The 17835-nt window shown below is 37.8% G+C and overlaps 1 protein-coding gene across 6 annotated transcripts in view; it reads left to right on the top strand.

The window, feature by feature from the left end:
• Positions 1 to 17835, top strand: part of FOXP1 (forkhead box P1) — a 389051-nt gene that overhangs the window by 153127 nt on the left and 218089 nt on the right. The gene's annotated exons all lie outside the window — the stretch shown is intronic.

Genomic DNA, 17835 nt, shown 5'->3' with positions numbered 1-17835 from the left:
CCAGCCCCCAACCTGTCAAACCCAGTTTTTTATCTGTTTTGGATAAAATTAATCTTTGGGAAAATGGTTCCCATACTTTAGCTGAAAAGAATAAAAACAAACCCAGCTCAAGGCTTATGGAAAAGGAAACAGATAAAAAGAGAAAAGAGTGGGTAAATAAGGAGAGTAGAAACAAGCAGACATACAGGCCGAATTGGGTAAATAATAGGAAAGCATCAACAACACAGACATTCGTATAGGAAATTGCTTCCTGCTACCTGTAGGAATTTAGGGATATGGGGTGTTAGACATCTGTTTCTTGTATGCGGCTAAATCCTGTTAAGTGTTTTAAATGGTCACTCATTGGTGGTCCCCCCAAATTGACATAAATTGGGACATACTCATTCCTGTTATACTCTTTACAGGTATGTAGAAGGGTACCTGTCAGTGCTTGGGGGAAAAGTATTTCCAAATGGTCAGGGTGACCCAGGAAACACTGTTGTGTTGACAAAAATTCAAACAATTAGATAGCATTTGCTAGAAGGCAGGCTTTGCTTTTTTACCCTTTTTTGGTATCAAGAAATATTAGTTTTTGTTGATGATAATGTATGGGCTTTTTTTTTTTTTTTCCACTTTAGTCACTTTAGTTCTTGATTCATTTATCCAATACGTGGTTATGTTGCCATTTTGAAAAAAGTAGACAAAGAAGGATATATCTTTGGGACTGTCTAAAAAATATATAAATTGTTGGCTTGGGGGGTGGGGAATGGGGAACAGGGTGCAAACTAGTTTTTTGGAATCTATTCTAGAGAGACTAACAGTCTGTTCTTACACTAGGGATAGAGCCTTTTATAAGCATGTTTCCTTTTTATCTTACTAAGGATTTTTAAAAATACAAAGAGTTGTTAGATTGTGAGTCCTCAGAAGTTGGTGGAACCAACATGAGGCTCTAGAACCTGTTGGGGGTAAGTCAGAACAAAGAAATAGGAAGGGAAACTAACAGAGAGACAAACTGAGGTCTTCAATCAGAGGATGTCCTTTGAGTGATTTGATCGCTTTCAGTGTCAGCCCAAACCCATTTGTGTTCTGTACCTCAGACGTCAGCTGGAACTTACAGTGTATATTGTGCATAAACTTTGTATGTTAAATTAGTGCAGATAGCCAAATTCTGACCACTGAGGTTGTTAGTGAAACCCAACAGTAAATGGAAGAAGGGTATCCGTGTTATCCGTGTATTTGTGCTAACACATGTTAATAGGTGTTCTCAGCTATTTATGGTCATATTGAGAATAAATAGTTGATGTTATGAAGTGTCATTTTCTATGCCCTTACCAGACAGAGACCAAGATATTGGCTGTTTCTTTATGGAACAATTGATTTGGGACTATTGACTTATAGGGTATGAACCACAAATAAGTAGTACTTATAAGTATATTAATTAAATAAATTGGAAATGAACTTCTGCTGAATTTTATTTGGGGAACTGAAAATCACTCAGGATCTTAAAGTAGTAAGCCAACCAAAAACTTTTAAATACATATCATTCTAAAACACACACACCACACATACAAGCACACACAATAATAACAAACTGGCAGTACACAAGAAAGTTATTAGAGTGCATTTCAACAGCCTCTTCCTTAAAAATCATCAGTAGTAAAATTAGTTATCTGCACCTTCTCTCTTTACCTTGGCTGTGACCACATCAAAAAATTTGCCATTATGGGTGAATGATATAAAGATCAAGAAACTGATTTTTACTATACTTTGAAACACTTTTAAAATATTTTTATGACAGTATAATTTCTATTTGTTACTGTTATGTTTTGGGAAGAAAGGTGGATTTCAACAATTGGGTCTATAATTGTGGCTAAAACCCCGTTTATTGTGGTTGACAGACTTTTCATGCCTTTTAAAATACAATATTGACAGCTGTTTGACTCTTCTAACTCTATGAGGAGGCTCTTAACAGGTTGTTAGGGGAAAGGAAAATCTGTAGATGAAATTATAGAGGGTTGAAAAAGATTCAAGGGACTAAAGTCATTAGCATTTTCTTCCACACTGAAAACTCCAACAATTAAATGATTTGGAGTTATGTGAGAGTAAAAGCATTGGACTTTGGTTGTTTTCGTCATTTTTATTTTACAGGTTTTTACTTGAAGTGAGAATACCAGCAGTGAGAAAATCACAGCCATGCTGAATTCATTACTGCGGTAGTCACACAAAACCATGGATAAAATTTCAATAACTGCAGGCCACAGTTGAGTAAACAGTTGCACTGAAATTTAATTCCTGTTGACTTTTCCCCCATTCCTCGCCAGGGGCACATTCTGATTCTGCAGTACAAAGACAGCAGGGTTACAGCTTTGATTAATGTAGGACAGTGGAAGAGAATTAGAACTGTAAAATATGTTAGAAGTCCATGGAACACAAAGATCTGGCTTGAAAGGGCCTGGTATAAAAATGAGTTAATTACGTCGTGTGTGGAACCGAACATTGTGGGACTTTGCTGTTCAACCAGTAACATCAGGGATGATGTAGGGAGAAGTTTTACCTAGTGCCAGCATTTAAAATAAATAAACTCAAACCTCTCCCTGTTGGTTTTATATCATGAAAGATAATTACAAATTATAGTACATGCCCTTTCAGAGTGGAGAGCTCCGATAAAGATTCACTATGAAGCGAGTGGGTTCTGTGCTGGGTTTGGTATGTAGGTTGGCCTAATTGGGTCCAAACAGAATTGTTTAAAAATAAAAATTAGCTAGTTGCTAACCTTCAGAAATGAGGAAAATCTGGTTTTCCTATCTTCTCTTGAAAAATTAGAAGATAGATCTGGTATCCCTGGGCCCAAAGTCTCACAAGGGGCAACGCTTATTTGGAGATGATTTGCTGCTTAGAAGAAGGAGCCTGCAGCCCCCCAGTTTGTCATGGTTCCCACCTAGCAGTTCCCCTTATTTATGACCTCCAGGCAGTGGAGTTGGTGATTCTGATCTGGAAGATTCCACTATTGCTCAGAAACCACAGCAAAGGAGAGGTGCTGCTGTGGTTAGCTGGGTACGAGCCCACCAACACACTCACCAACTGTCTTCCTTCCTCAAAACTAAATGTATTATCTCTGTACTGTTTCAACTCTATTTGTATCTGGACAATGAAACTATTTTAACAATAGTTTTCTAATAATATAATTTGATAGAGTTTCCCAACATTTTCTTTTAGCCATTGAGTAATTCTTTATCTGATACCATAACTGCTTTTTATTTCCTATTATGCCATCCCCATTTCTAGGTCTGTAAAAGTTCTGTATTGGATGCGCTCTACTCCATTATGAAAGTCAGCACAACAAATACTATTACCAATTACTAAAGTTTTTTTTTTTTTTCCATAAAGAAAGGATTTTAAAATGTCCAGAGCAATTTCATAAACTGTGTGGATTAATGTGTTTTAAAACTCTTGAATTTTAGAAAGCAGAATTTATTTCCATATTGCTGCAAATGAGAGCTTTTTCAGATAAGCATATTACATAGAGCATAATGTTTAGAAGTTTCTCCATATACAGCATATGCTGTCAGGTCAATTAACAGAATGCATACTAGAAAATGTTTATTCAATAAAAATGAATAGCTGTTAAATAAAACAGCTCTTTCTTAACATTCCATTTAATGATTTTTTTTTTTTTTTTTATATACCACCTGGCAGTTTCATTGTCTGCAAATCAGTATTGGAAGAGCTTTGGTTGCTGTGGTTTTGAGATGTGGCTATCATTTTGTACGAGGAAGACAGTTTAGAGGAGTCAGTTCAGAAAGACAAAAAAAAATGTTATTTGGAATTTGAACATGTATTATTTAGAAAGTGTAGATAACAAAGTGTTTACTTCACATAGTTTCTTAGAATTTTGATCTAAAAAAACAGTGGTATATGTTTCACGTTAACAGTGTAAATAAATGAAAGAGAAAAAATGTTGAATGACTATTAAGGCATTAAGAGAAGTAGAAAAGATGGAAACTTCCCTTGAAAAATCGTGGAAGAGAATAGGATTCATTGGGTTGAATCTGTGAGTGAGCTGTTGAAGAAGGTGAAAGATTAGTCATTACACAAGGCCAGAGAAGCTTGGAGAAATAGCACAAGTGTGATTAGGACTCATGAAAAGGTGTCTAGTGATGTGCATTCCAAGGGGATGTAGAAAGGACAGTTATCAGAGGGGACTGGAAGAATCATGAATGTATATCTTGGGGTCCTCTGAACATTAGGAAATGGAATTGTAATGACCAAAGTGTCTTTATATTAAAGGTAGGAGAAGAGGTTCGTTTTGGCTTCAGCATAAATAAATCACAAATAAGATCCTTCTCTTCACTTTCAAAATGAAAGAATGTGTCCCTTCACTTTGTCTTTATTACTGAAATTATTAGTGCATATTGAGCAGAAGAGGGAGGCTGTTCTGCAAATATTTCCAGCCCTAATTGCCATTGGGAATAATAATAATAATGCCTGGAAAAAATCGGTGTCAATTTTTGGACTGGTGAAAAGATGCAAATGAAAGGAGCCACTCCTTTGTTTCTCATTCTTCCTTGTATTCCTTTGGGGGAACCATATTAAAATTCCAGTGGGCACTCTTGCTTTGTCACTCACTCTACAAAGAGAAACCCATGTGATGCTGTGTGATGTCCCAGAGATATCTAGGTGGGAAGACAGGGTAGCAGTGGCCAGTTTGGCCTTACCATCCACCGCTTTTCTCTTTGAAAAGGTTACTTACAAACATTATTAGGAATGCCCTCAAGAGGCCTTTCTCATTGTAGTTTCCAGGGACTAATTGTGTTTGAAAGGAGGGTTTCTTGATGTGGTTGGAAGAGGAAAGATGGCTCCTCTGTTTCCTAGGAGGGAAGCTTCCACCAAAGGGGGGTAGAAGAAGGTATTAATATTTATTGAGTACCTTCATGAGGCCAGGTAGTCTGTGTTAGAGGCTGGCACCTGCCTTAGCTGGTAGGTAAAAATCCAGCTTTGATTTTAAAGGCATTGCTCTGACAAGATATGTCTTATTGAAGACATTGTAGTGTTCAAATATTGTGGAAAACATTGAGGGTTGATTTTTTTTTTTTTTTTTTTTTGCAGTAGTCAATGCCGCCTAAATGTTAGTGATAACCATGCAAACAAATAGAAACAGAACTGAGACAGGGATCCAGATGATTCTGACAAATAGAGAGAAACTAGCCACAACTATAACAAAACCCCACTTTTTCTCAAGTCATTTTATAGCCCTTTCTGGAAAAGGCATATTTCAACCTGAACACTAACGTCAGTTCTCTGGTTTGTTAGTTTAGACCAACCTTCCATCAAAATATTGTTGGAAAAGATTTGTCTAACTTGTGATGTGAGCCTATGTAAAATTCTTTCAAGTTTTGATTACTAAACAACTGTGTGTCATTAATCTCCCCATTGGAAATTAAGGTGACACAGGAACCAAAAAAGAAGAAAAAGACCCATGTACCAAGACAACGTGGTAATAGAAACCCAGATGCCACATTTCATGAAGAGTGAAGTGTACCCTCTTGACTTCAAGAGAAAGCTTCACTGCTTGGAGAAGGTGCTTTTAAGCCCTGACCACTAAGCTAATAATTGGAAAAAAAAAGAAAAAAAAAAAATTCTCCCTATCTCTTGTCTAATAAAAAAATCTTTTTTCGAACTTTCAGGAGGTATGACTTTAATGGTAATTTGTTGACAGATTAGCTTTTGTGATTGCAAAAGGTTTGTTTTGCAAAACTTGCAGACTCCTATCTGATCTCTGAAGGCAAGTAGGTCCTGCTTTGCTGTTTTGCAACTGCTTGCCTTTATTGACAACTAGAGCTGAGCAGGCAGAATTGGAATGTTTGTATAATGTAAACCTATAGCTCGCCTGATGGAGCCTAGTGTACTTTCAGGTAGTGCATAGATTATTTGATAAAGAAGGTTACAAGGTGACTGCTTTTATGACAAAGTAGAATAGCAATATAAATGCAAGTGGTATGTGGAGCAACAAGGAGGAAGTTTATGTAGGGAATTGAGCCCCCCCATGTTAGAAAGTTTCTTTTCATCACTTTGTCTTTGAACTTCAGTCTGTTGTAATTATGATGTGTTACTTGTAACTTGCCAGCGCAACCCTCTGCTAAATACTGTGTTCGATTTGGTTTGTAGAAATATAATCAAATTTGTTTTCCCTCGCACACAACAAAATGTGGTGAAGGGAGTTTCACGTACTGGCCTTGCCTCAGCTTTGTTCCAAGTCAGCTAGTTTATGTGCTGCACTGGAAAACGAGTATTAACTTTGTTTCTGGGCTTTGAATTTCCTGGAATCCATTTATTCATTTCTTCATATATTCTTTCATTTAAGTATGTCTATTGAGCACCCATGTGCAAGGGAATGTGGGGACGAACTGAAAAAGAGTAACGGGTGAGGTGCAAGGAGAGCCTGGAAGAATTTACACTTATTTGACTATAACCGTCAGCTTGCTACATATGATAGTAGTGGGAAACAGCGGTTAGAAGGTCTGTTGGTTCAGCTTGTGGGAGCTTGGGTTTCCAAGCCTGTGGAGGTTTCTATATAGAGAAGAAAGGCTGTTCTGCGGGAGGTTTACAGAAGGTAAATTAGAATGTTGGTGCCATGGTTTGGAAGGACAGCCGTCCCTGAGATGGAAGTGGTGTTTGTAGTTTGTAGACAAGTTGTTTGTAGTTGTTCAAGCTGGTAATTCGTGATGGGGCAGTAACCCTCGCCCCCTTTAATTGAGGGTGCCCTGTTGTGGACCCCCACAGCTCCCTGCCCTTCTCCATTGGTCAAGTCCCTCAGGTGACTGCAAGGCCCCAGGTCCGGGGTGGGCCTGTCTCCTTCCCTGAGACTGCCCCGGCACTCAGCACTTGCCTGACTTAGAGTGGTTCTTGCACAGATTTTTTGTGAGTGAATGGAATAGGAAGAGAAGGGAAGGGTTGGCTAAGAGAGGTTGTTGAGGGGAATATTGGAGAACCCACAGGGCCTTTTGAATTATGAGATGTGAAAATCTCAAGGAGTGGAAGTTGTGAATGATGATTCAGGATTTCCAATCTGAGTGACTGGGAAAATGGCGGCCCCGCGAAACAAACTGGGATATCTTCTGGAGGACCTGAGCTCCTTTTTTTTACCTGTCACTTGCAGGTTATTGTGATAGGAACAAGAAAGGACAAACATAATTTATAATAGAGGATGGATTTATTTTGGAAAAATCCTTTTTTTAAAAGGCAATAAAATAAAGATACCCTTGTATGTTGCTAAAACACATTATTTAGTTGAACTATATATGTTTATTCGGATTAAAATTATCAAGTATATTTCTCTTCAGCCTTTGCCAGTTACTAATGAGTATATCTTCCACAAGTCACATGGGAAGTGCTGATAAACTGCTAGTGTCCCTATTGATCATGGAATGAGCTTATCTCTTTTAGAGAACAGAACTACTAAGATCTTTGATAAAGTCTTTGTTCCGTATTGACTCAAGCTGCTCAAAATGAATTTGTTTGTAAGGTTGGGGAGAGGTGCATGTTGTGTTTCAATGAATTTGTTTGTAAGGTTGGGGAGGGTACATGTTGCGTTTCTTTTATTGGAAAGGGCATTTTCCAGTACCTTCTGCATAGACAGTGCAAATACTGACTGTGGAAAGGATAGTATTTTTTTTTAAGATTGGTACCCCTAAGGTTCTGCTTGAGTTAACTCTTTTATCCCTTTTCTAGACTGTTCCTTTTTTTTGTCAACCCCCTATAAAATTATCTTGCTAATACAGATTCATCTGCAGCAAAGTTTCTTAAAGTAGATCATTTATTACACAATTTATCATTCATACAATCACAAGTGAACTGTCAATATCACTGTCAGTGGTTGAAAGAAGCAAAGCGTCAGCTGCTCCTAAATTCAGGTTTTTATCACGGCTCCCTGTCTCATCCCCAACTTCTGTCTCTCTACCTTGAAGGGAAGGTGACATAATGTCTTTTTAGTCATTCAAATCCAATAACTTTTAATCTGAAGGTTAAGTAGTGAGATATAAACTAAGAGATGATAATATCAATTTTATGTTCACTGAAGGGCACAATATACCTCCTTCTAGTAGAGGGAAAATTGTGCGTAAAATGTCTTTTGCTTTGCAATGGCAGAGCATTGTTTCCCAGAGCCAAAGGAAGAGTTTTGGAAAAATATAATAAAATAAGATGTGAGATCCTAAAGAGGGGGCAAAAGTGGCTTTTTTATTATTATAATTATTGAGTATTAATTTTTCAAGGCTGCACTGTAAAGTGGTTCTGATTTTGTAGCCTCCTGTATTGACTCTTGTTACGCTCTCTAGGAGCTCAACAACCTTTTACAAGGTTAAAGACTGGGAGGGAATGAAATCATGCTCATTCTTTCCTGACTATTTTTGGTCCTAATGTGTATGATAAATACTAATGTGATAATATTGCTTACCTTGCCTCATTTTTTCTCCCACTGGCCGTATTTCCATTTCAACTCAATAGGAATTCAACATCCAAAAGTATTAAGTGAAAATGCCTTTACAATGTGCATTTTTATTATGATATCCTGATTCTCTCTTTAGACTTATACTTCTCTTACAGATACAAAGATTTGTGCTAGGTATATATGATGTATATTTATGTATAATGTAAACTTACTATATATTAATATTTTTTTAAAAAGGAGTATGTAATATTCACAACAGCAGATTGGCAAGATTATATTTGCTAATGGAGCGATTTGCAGTTGTAATTGGTGAGATTGCATTCTGCAAAGAATTTTAAATTTGTCTCAACTATTCATTCAGTGCCTTCATTAGGTAGGTTCTAGGTGCAAAGCACTGTGTGAAGCCTGTGGACTAGACCAAGGATAAGCAAACTACAGTCTTTGGGGGAAATCTGGCCCTCCATCTATTTTTATAAATAAAACATTTTTGGAACACAGTCGCCACAACTGTTTGCATACTATTATTTATGGGGGCCTCTGTGCTACAGCAGCAGTGGCGAGTTGTTTTAACAGGGATCCTATAACCTACAGGTCCTAAAATATTTATTCATTGGCCCTTTTAGTGAGAAAGTTTATCGACCCCTGAACTAGTAAACAGCATATGTGGCAGAGTTTGCCTTCCAAATACACCCACCGTTATCTGTAGTTTCAAAACTGAGTCAGTATTCCTCCTCTTCTAACTTCTCTCTCAAAAATAAAAATTACAGTTAAGACTGCTGTGCAATTTCTGGAGTGGTAAATGAACTTGTAGTTGCGATTATACCTATAGTTTCTTCCTAATCATTTTAACTGACAGAGTCTTACAAATCAAAGTTTTGGCACCACTGGACATAGTAATTGAGCCACTCAAAAGAGTGGATGCCCTTGGTACGACTTCTTACCAAAGAACATTAACATTAAAACTCAGCGTATCTTATGGTCATAGTCCCATGGTTGGCTAGAAGATACAAAGAAGTAAATCCTTGGTCTCCTGCATTCAAAGAATTCATGATCTAATGGGTTAGGATGAGACATTACCATATGCATTAAATATCACTAAAAGTTTAAATAACAGATGAAGATAAGCTGTAGAAAAGATACGTACGACTAATTGATAGATGAGTGATTTAGAGAACACATCTGTAGTATTACAGAGAGAAAGAATCCATGTCTGTGTTGGTGGGATGTCTGAAGACCTTGGTGAAATTCAGGAAACATTAACTCAGTATGTACACACCTGATGATTTGTTTTTAACCCTTCCAACCAGCAGATCATGGACGGAAGTGTATGCCGAGCTATGTGGGTTTTTCTCATAACCTAGATAATAAATGTCCTAGAGGTGTGTTTTTGACATTTTGCATATGTAAATTTGAGGTAAGCAAGGATAGATTTGCACTGTGGAGGGGCTGGCAGCGTTTAGTGCATAGAGGTCTTTTTATGCTGGACCCTGGCATCTGAGTTTATTGGTCTCCAGGAAGTGGTGCAGGGCCTATCTGTTTACACAGGCCATTCCCTGAGCTTAGATGAGCATTGGCAAGTCTGGTTATTTAGTTGGTGGTGTCCGTATTTCTCACACTTTTTTTTTTTTAAATACAGTTTTATTGAGATGTATTCACATAGCCTATAGTCATCTACAGTGTACAATCAACTATTCACAGCACCATTATATAGTTGTGCATTCATCACCAGAGTCAGTTTTTAAACATTTTCCTTACTCTAAAAAAAAAAAAAATGAAGTGAAAAGGAACGCCTGAAACATTCCACTACCCCCCATCCCACCCTATTTTCATTTAGTTTTTGTCCCCATTTTTCTACTCATCTGTCCATACACTGGACAAAGGGAGCATTTTTCACACACTTTTGTGTTGAATTTTGCCTGAATTTTAGCCTATAGTTAAAAACAACTGAAACCAATAATGCCTGATTTTAAAGTAAGTGTAAGCTTTGAATGAAGACCTTTGCTCAGTTCAGTTATTTATAAACCGATAGTATTTCCTAGGAGATGGGCTGGACCTTGTATTTTTCTCCTCTCCTGCTTTTCTTGTTTCATTTCTTACTTTCTCATTTGTTTCTGATTTTGTTTTTTATCAGATGGCACATTGTTGTATCTCAAAATTAGTGAAAATCTGTTGAGGTTTCCATAGTAGATAGGTTTCTCTGGCACAGGACGTAACTTTAATCCCATGATTCTCACAGTTTTCAGGCTCATCATCCCTCCCTAGGGACTCTGGTGAAATCCAAGCATCTTTTGCTCTGAAAAGTCTGTGTACATGTGTGTATGTTTTGTATATAATTTTGCAATTACAATTTTACAAGCCTCATGTCCCTACCCCCACCCCCATTAATTTAAAAAAAATTATACAGTGCATACTTTTTTATGTTAATTAGATTTGCTAGCTAGTTCAAAGTTTTGACAAATGTTCCCAGGTTTTTCTATGGTTAAATAATGTTAAGTATATCAGTAACTTATCTTTAATTTGAAAAAGGTTTCTCCCTTGATGTTTGCCATTGTGTCCTTGGAATGAATTCTTGGATATTTTAAATGTAGTACAAAGATTCCAGCGGTAAAGAAAATTCTGGAAAATAGGGTCATATAAAGCAATGTGTATAGGTTCTGAGAGCCATTTTATGCCTATACAAATGCAAATACCTGATTTTCACACCCTTGAACTCTTCTGACTAAAGAACCCTGTAGTTGGAAGGACATTGACTAAATCCATAAAGATTGTAATAAGTGATACACACAGCTCTGGCACTCTCTTATGTAGCTGGTGAGAGTGTATATTTGTGCTGCCCATTTGGGAAGCAGTTTAGCATTGGATATCAATAGCTTCAGTCACACCCTTTGATTCAAGGTTGATACTTTTTACTGAGAAGCTGTATGGCATTGAGCAATAGTTCTGAAGCTTTTGTGTGCCTCAGAATCGTAAAACCAGATTGTTGGACCCAACCTCGGATTTTTTTTATTCTGTTGGTAAGGGGTGGGGCCCAAGAATTTGTATTTCTGAGATTTCTGACACATTCTCTGCTGCTAATTGGAGGACCTCACTTTGAGAACCACTGACAGAGAGATCAAGAACTGCACTATGGAGCCAAACCTGTTTAGGCCTGAGCCATGGCACTGACACTTACCAGGGGGTGACTGTGGGCTGGCCAGTTAACCTCTCTGTGCCTCAATTTCCACGTGTCAAGGAGGATAATAATAACATTTAATATTATGAGTTTAATGTAAAGTGCTCAGAAGATTGCACAGCACTTAGTAAATGGTCTGTAAACATTAATGGTTGTTATTCTTTTCTTTATCATCATCATCACATCACCACCACCAGGAATTTAACCTGCAGACGTAATGTGAGGTATACAGAAGCATGTACACCTGAAGATGTTCTTTGTGGTGTTATTTATAATAGGAAAGATTTAAAAGCTCCTAAATCTCTGACATTAGAAGAATGGTTAAATAAATTATTGCATGAGTTTGATGTGATAATTATGTACCCATTAAGAATCACACTCTTGTAGAATGTTTAATAACTTAAAAATTATTATAATATAATGATTGGTAAAAAAAAGTCTGAAAAAGCCTGCAACTAAATTATTAATAATTTCATCTTAGTGGGATTCAGATTTATTTTGTATACTTGACAGTTTTCTGTGTATTCTAAAATTTCTACAATAACATGTCTCTATATTTTTAATGTAATTCATATTCACCCAGTTTGAAAACTTACATGAGATGTATATAAATAGCAGAGAATAACTACCCCTGAGCAAGATTTATATATTTAAAAAAAATTTTGCATAGGAATCAAGGGATAGAATTTTTACACTTATGTGATTTTCTCCCCTACATCTTAAATTGTCATCTATCACTTGTTTGTTACCTAGTGCTCTTTCCCAAAGAGCTCCCTGACCTGCAGGTGCTTCCACCATCAAATATGACAACCACTGTCATTATCAAACATCATCAGTTTGTGTCTACATTCTGTGTCAGTAAAAAGAGACTACAGATGAAAAGATGAACTTGTTTCTTTAGACTTTTCTGCATGCTCCTGCATTTCAAGTTTCCTCTCTGCTTCTATGAACTTAGTCTTGTATCATATTTCACAATCATATACAGATACGCTCAGTTGCTTCGCCAGTGCCTGCCATTTCAGCTAGAGACTGATTTCACTGCCCTGGGAAGCTGGAAAAGAGAGGCGCGGAATGCTTTACTGAAGACACGTTGGTTTCACATTGACAAGTTTAAAACCCCTAGCCCTTACTGAATGAATGAGGTAGGGCAAGTTATGCGTTCTCCAAGCCTCGTTCTTCTCATCTGTAAAATGGAGTAATAGAGAAAACTTGTTGACAGGGTAGATATGATGAATACCCTAAATAATATATGTAAAGGCATTGCCTCAGTACTCAGCACTTCAGGAAGTATTCATGACACTATTATCATCCCTGCCCAGAATCTCTGAAGTCTTAGGGATGGAAAGGTGGCTCCTGGAGGGAATCAGGCTGTTTCCTGGTGATGTTTCCATTCTTTGACCTACTCAGCCACTTTATATTCAAATCCAATCACTTTGGGGCATGATGAACCCCTCAAGGAGAACCCATCTCAGCAAATATAGGAATTTTTATGTCTTCCCCCACTGAGGTGATTAATTGAAATAGCACATGTCCTCCTTCACAATCAAACTTGTCATTTAGAACTGACCTCTACCTGAAGACTGTAGGTAACTAGTGCTTGTAGGCAATTAGTGCCCCAATTTACCATTTTAGAAAAGAAAACACATATCCTAATAAATACAGAATTTCTCCTCCATACCTACTAGCAACATTACTGAAGGGGCCCCACACACAAATGTTTTAAATTTAGAGGCAGCGTTAAGGACACAGTTTGCCTCCAGAACCTGAATTGAATCAGGGTTTTATTTCAGATAAAATCTTTGGGGCTCATAACTTAAAAAACACAACTTTTACTGGCATTACGCAATTTGCCACGGGTCATTTAGCAAAATGTTTGTGTATGCAAGCCCAGGTTCTTCTTCTTAAAAAAAAAGGAGGGGTGGATGGCAGGGATTGGATTTTGCTAAAATCCAGGTGGCGTTTCAGTTTATATTTAATTTTAATTGGAAATCAAATACAGGCAAGGGAGAAAAAAACTACTATGTTTTCTTTACTAAGAGTATCCATTGGGGAGGGGAAGGACACTGCCAGCCAGATTTTAAGAAGCAGTTTTTTTATTGGCATGTCTTTTTTTTTTTTTTTTCTGGCTAAATTCTTGTGCCTGCGATTTTTTCTGACATCTAAGTTTTTACACATGGCAATGATTTTTATGTCTCAATGTTCCTTGCTCTCCTCCCTCTGTATTTTCCATGGGATTAGTACCTAGAACCAGGAGAGCAAATAATTAAATCCCACACATAACCCATAGCTCCCCTAGGCTGCTGCCTGTTGAATTTTTAGGCTCCAGTCTGAAATCATATTTGCTTTTTGTGGCCCCCTTTTGGAAGGCTTGTGAAGTTTCTGAAGAATTAAGAACCAGGAAAAAAAAATTTAAGCCAGAATTTCAGAAGGTCTTGCAATTTGTGAGCATAGGTGCATTTTGTGGAACTCCCATGAAATATTAGCAGAGAGACTATGCCGTAATTAGGGAATCGTTGCTGAATTTGCTGGAAAAACTGCTAAGACAATCATTTAACTGTACTGGTGCCTAGAAAAATCCAATACGGCAAAGCTGAGAGTGAAGTCTCCTGGTACTGGTTCTGTATAAGGCTTGAGTGTAATGCAGATGTTTTCAATTGAAAGTTGAACACCAAATAATTTTGAATTTTCTGCTGCACAACTAATTACATGTTTGTTGCCAAAAAATTAAAAGATGCAGCTAATAATACCTACCAACAGAGAAGAAAGATAAAACTAACCTGCCTGTAATCCCATTTTACAGAGATAGGACATTGTAGTGAATGTCCTTTAGGCTTTTTTCCCCCCCTTCTTTTTTTAACTGTGCCTTCACATTTTTACCTACCCTGATCCCATTCCCACCATAGAACTTTACAGAGTAAATAATGGTTAGCAATAATGTCATTTATCAATAGGAATTGTTAGGGTTAATTCTCTTAGAAGGTGGTACATTTTTTCATCCCAATTTTAATTTCATATTTTGTGTGTTTTTAACCTTAGGGGGAAATAAGTGCTATTTCAAGTTTCATACTTTTTGACCTACTTAATGCTGTTTTCCTAACCTGTACCCTTCACTCTCTCCCCAGCTTTTCCCAGTAATTCAGTATTTAGGTACAGTTCTTTAAAATTCTTTTTAGGAGGAAACATTCAATACGAACATGGTGTGATGATAGGTAAGTCATCTCATTTTCAGTAAATGAGTAAATTTCCTCTTTTTTATCAGAAAGCTGAAACATGCCTGTTGTCAGATATCTAAAGGTTTGAAATTACTAATGCCAGAAGTAGTAATGGAACTGGAAGTAGCAGTAATAGCAGGGACAAAAATTTATTGAATGCTTCCTCTCTCCCAGACTGTGTGCTCAGTATTCCACAAGGATTACTGTGGGTCATTGTCAGAAGCACCCTATGAGTTAAGTACTCTTAAAAGACCCATTCTGCCTGGGGAGGAAGGGAGGCTTAATTAACTACCTAAGGTCACACCACTTGCAACTGCAAGCGCCCAGTTTTGTTTTGTTTTTTTTAACAATAGAAAAATATTGTCCACCGGTTTATTTTTCCAAATGAGCAATAGGCTGTTTACAAACAAGCTGATCTCCAATGCCATGTATTAAAATGGCAATCCTATTATTTGAAATCTAAATGAAAAAAAAAAATTCATTAAGGCACATTTGATCTGTGAGTTTAAAACAAACTTTCTGACTAGTGACAGATTCATTTTACTGTACCCCTCCCACATACATGAGCACCAAAATTGTCAAAGAACACTTAATATTTAGTAAAACAGTAAGGAATGTAAAAATTAAGGACAGGAAAGTTTTCAAAAGGAAATCTTTGGAGATCAGTTTACTGCAGGTAAAACGTACTAAACAGTGTGTGCACACTCCTGATACACATAAATACTAAAAGCTAACAGGTACTCCAGAAATGCAAGAATCCAGTTCTTAACCCACATCTGCCCGACCCCAGAACCTGATCAAACCTTTCTTACTGTGATTGTGATGGTTGTGGTGTTGATCAGTTCATTCCGCAAGAATTTATTCCATTTTACTTGCCTTCCTTCCCAGCTGGGCGTACCCTAAAATGTTTTCTCCTTCAGAACCCTTCCATTTCAACCTGTTTTTACTTGCTGAGTTCGGAAGGAAAACACCAAACACTGCCATAGACGGAAGCTTTAACGTTTCCACCCTTTCCTCTTTTCACTTTGAGCCCTTCTTTTCAGCAAATATGCCCAGTTTTCATCAAGCAACGGTGCCTTCCCTGCAGCTTGGGTTTGCTTCTTTTCATTTCATAGGGAGTGTCCTGCCTCAACACCTGTTGTCCTGCTTCCTTCTAATGAAAAACCGAGCGGAGGCAGGCCCAGGCAGAAGTTAGCTAGGTTCCTCTTGTTTCTAAACCTCTTCCATTGGAAGACCTTTGTTTAACTCCGGAAGGGACAGAGATTCGGCCATGCGCTGGTGAAGTTCACTGTGCGCTACAGGCGATGGACCTAAATGGTTAGGGTACTGAAAGGGTCTGAACCATGCTTCTGACACAGAAAACTTCTCTTCTCAGATTGTGATTCTTTTAACTAGTCAGAGGGATGGAAGTGGTGGCTTTTAAGAAATGGGAAATCTGGTCTTCTTATTAAGGGAACACATAATAAGCTGCAAGCAATGGTGGCTGCAGTGGATATTTTATAGACAACTTAAAAGCAGCCATTTTGAGTTTGACAAGTTCCCCATTATTGTTCTTGGGTGCGGGTACATAGAACCAGAAGAACTAAACTGCAGCTTTCTCCAGGTGCCCCAAACAGCTGTCACAGTCTGACAGCACTGGGGAATTACCTTCTGTGTTTTGTTAGTATTATGTAACAGGCTTGAACCCTTTTCCCAACCAACAAAAATGTATCTGAATGAAATATTTCTGGACCTTGTGTTTCTTGAGGAAAATATTCTCCCGGCTTCCCTGATTAATGAGTTAGTCCTTTTGAAGTTGCCACAGTTGTTTTCCTTGTTTTAATGTTTGGAAAGAGTGGATTCTTTTGCCTTAGGAACGATTAGTCTGTTTACAGAATGTCCTTTGCTTCCAGAGTGGTAGTTTGTGTTTTAATGTTTCCATAGCTCACCTGCTTTGCTCTCATCGAACACCACTCCACTCCAGTCAACAAAGAACAATTGCTTAGCACAATAAATAAAAGATAGTACTCACGAAGGATGTATGATATGACTTAGGGTGAGAGTTTTAAAGATTCATAACCTACATGTCAAACTATGTACATTTCCCTAGCAGCAAAAGCATATATTTGTTTCCTGTTTGGGAAATACTCTTTAACTTTCATGACTTATTTTGCAAAGTCAGCTGATTACGCTGGGTCCTTGCTTGACCATTAAATCAGCTCACTTGCTAGTTGGTCACTATTCTGGGTCAACGTAAAAACTCAAATACCAGGCAGCAGAGGATCATTTTTAGTCTGTCTTTATCTCTCTCTCACCCTTGAAAACAACCTGATAGGTCTGCTTTTGGCAGGAACTCTGGAGCAAGCCGAAAAACAATTGTATTCAAAGAAAAGTCATAATTTTCAGAACTCCCACTTTGGAGCTGCTGTTTGACAGGCAGGGAACCTTGGTTCCTCGAAGGTGTCACCTTGACCACATCTGCGTTTTCACTGCAGAAAAGAGACACACCGGATGGGCCAAAGAAGAAAATCAAGTTATTTCACTTCCCAGTGCAAGTAGGTGTGCATTTCTGGGTGGCTTAGGTGTTTGAGCCTCAAGCTACTTTGAGAGTCCAAAGTAGGTCTCACTTCTTCCCAGCTCCTTTGCAGCCTCAAAACTCCTTTCCAGGAGGTTTCACTGAACCAGGATCTCTCTGAACAATTCTGTATTATGTTTTTATAAGATATTCCCTCTGCCCCTACCTAAAAGTGCTGAGACCCTTTTAGAATCCATACTTCCTATAGGAACAATAAAAGTGACTTCATTTTGTCCCTTTAACACACATTTTGTTCAGTTCAACTTCAGTGCACCTGTAGTTTCCCGCGACCTCAATTCTCCCCCTCCCTCCTCTTCTTACCCCAAATATATAGGTATGCATTGGTGGTGGCAGTGTGTGCATGTTGCACATATTATATTTTCACTTTTCTCCTTTTTTTTCTCTGTAGAGTCATAGAATTTTTTAAATTCCTTAGATCATCTAGTCCAGCCTCACATTTTATGGATGAAGA

Source organism: Choloepus didactylus, chromosome 1 (assembly GCF_015220235.1).
Source record: "Choloepus didactylus isolate mChoDid1 chromosome 1, mChoDid1.pri, whole genome shotgun sequence".
Taxonomy (NCBI): domain Eukaryota; kingdom Metazoa; phylum Chordata; class Mammalia; order Pilosa; family Megalonychidae; genus Choloepus; species Choloepus didactylus.
The sequence above is the reverse complement of the archived record's forward strand: the minus strand, read 5'-3'. Positions and strand labels throughout refer to the sequence as shown.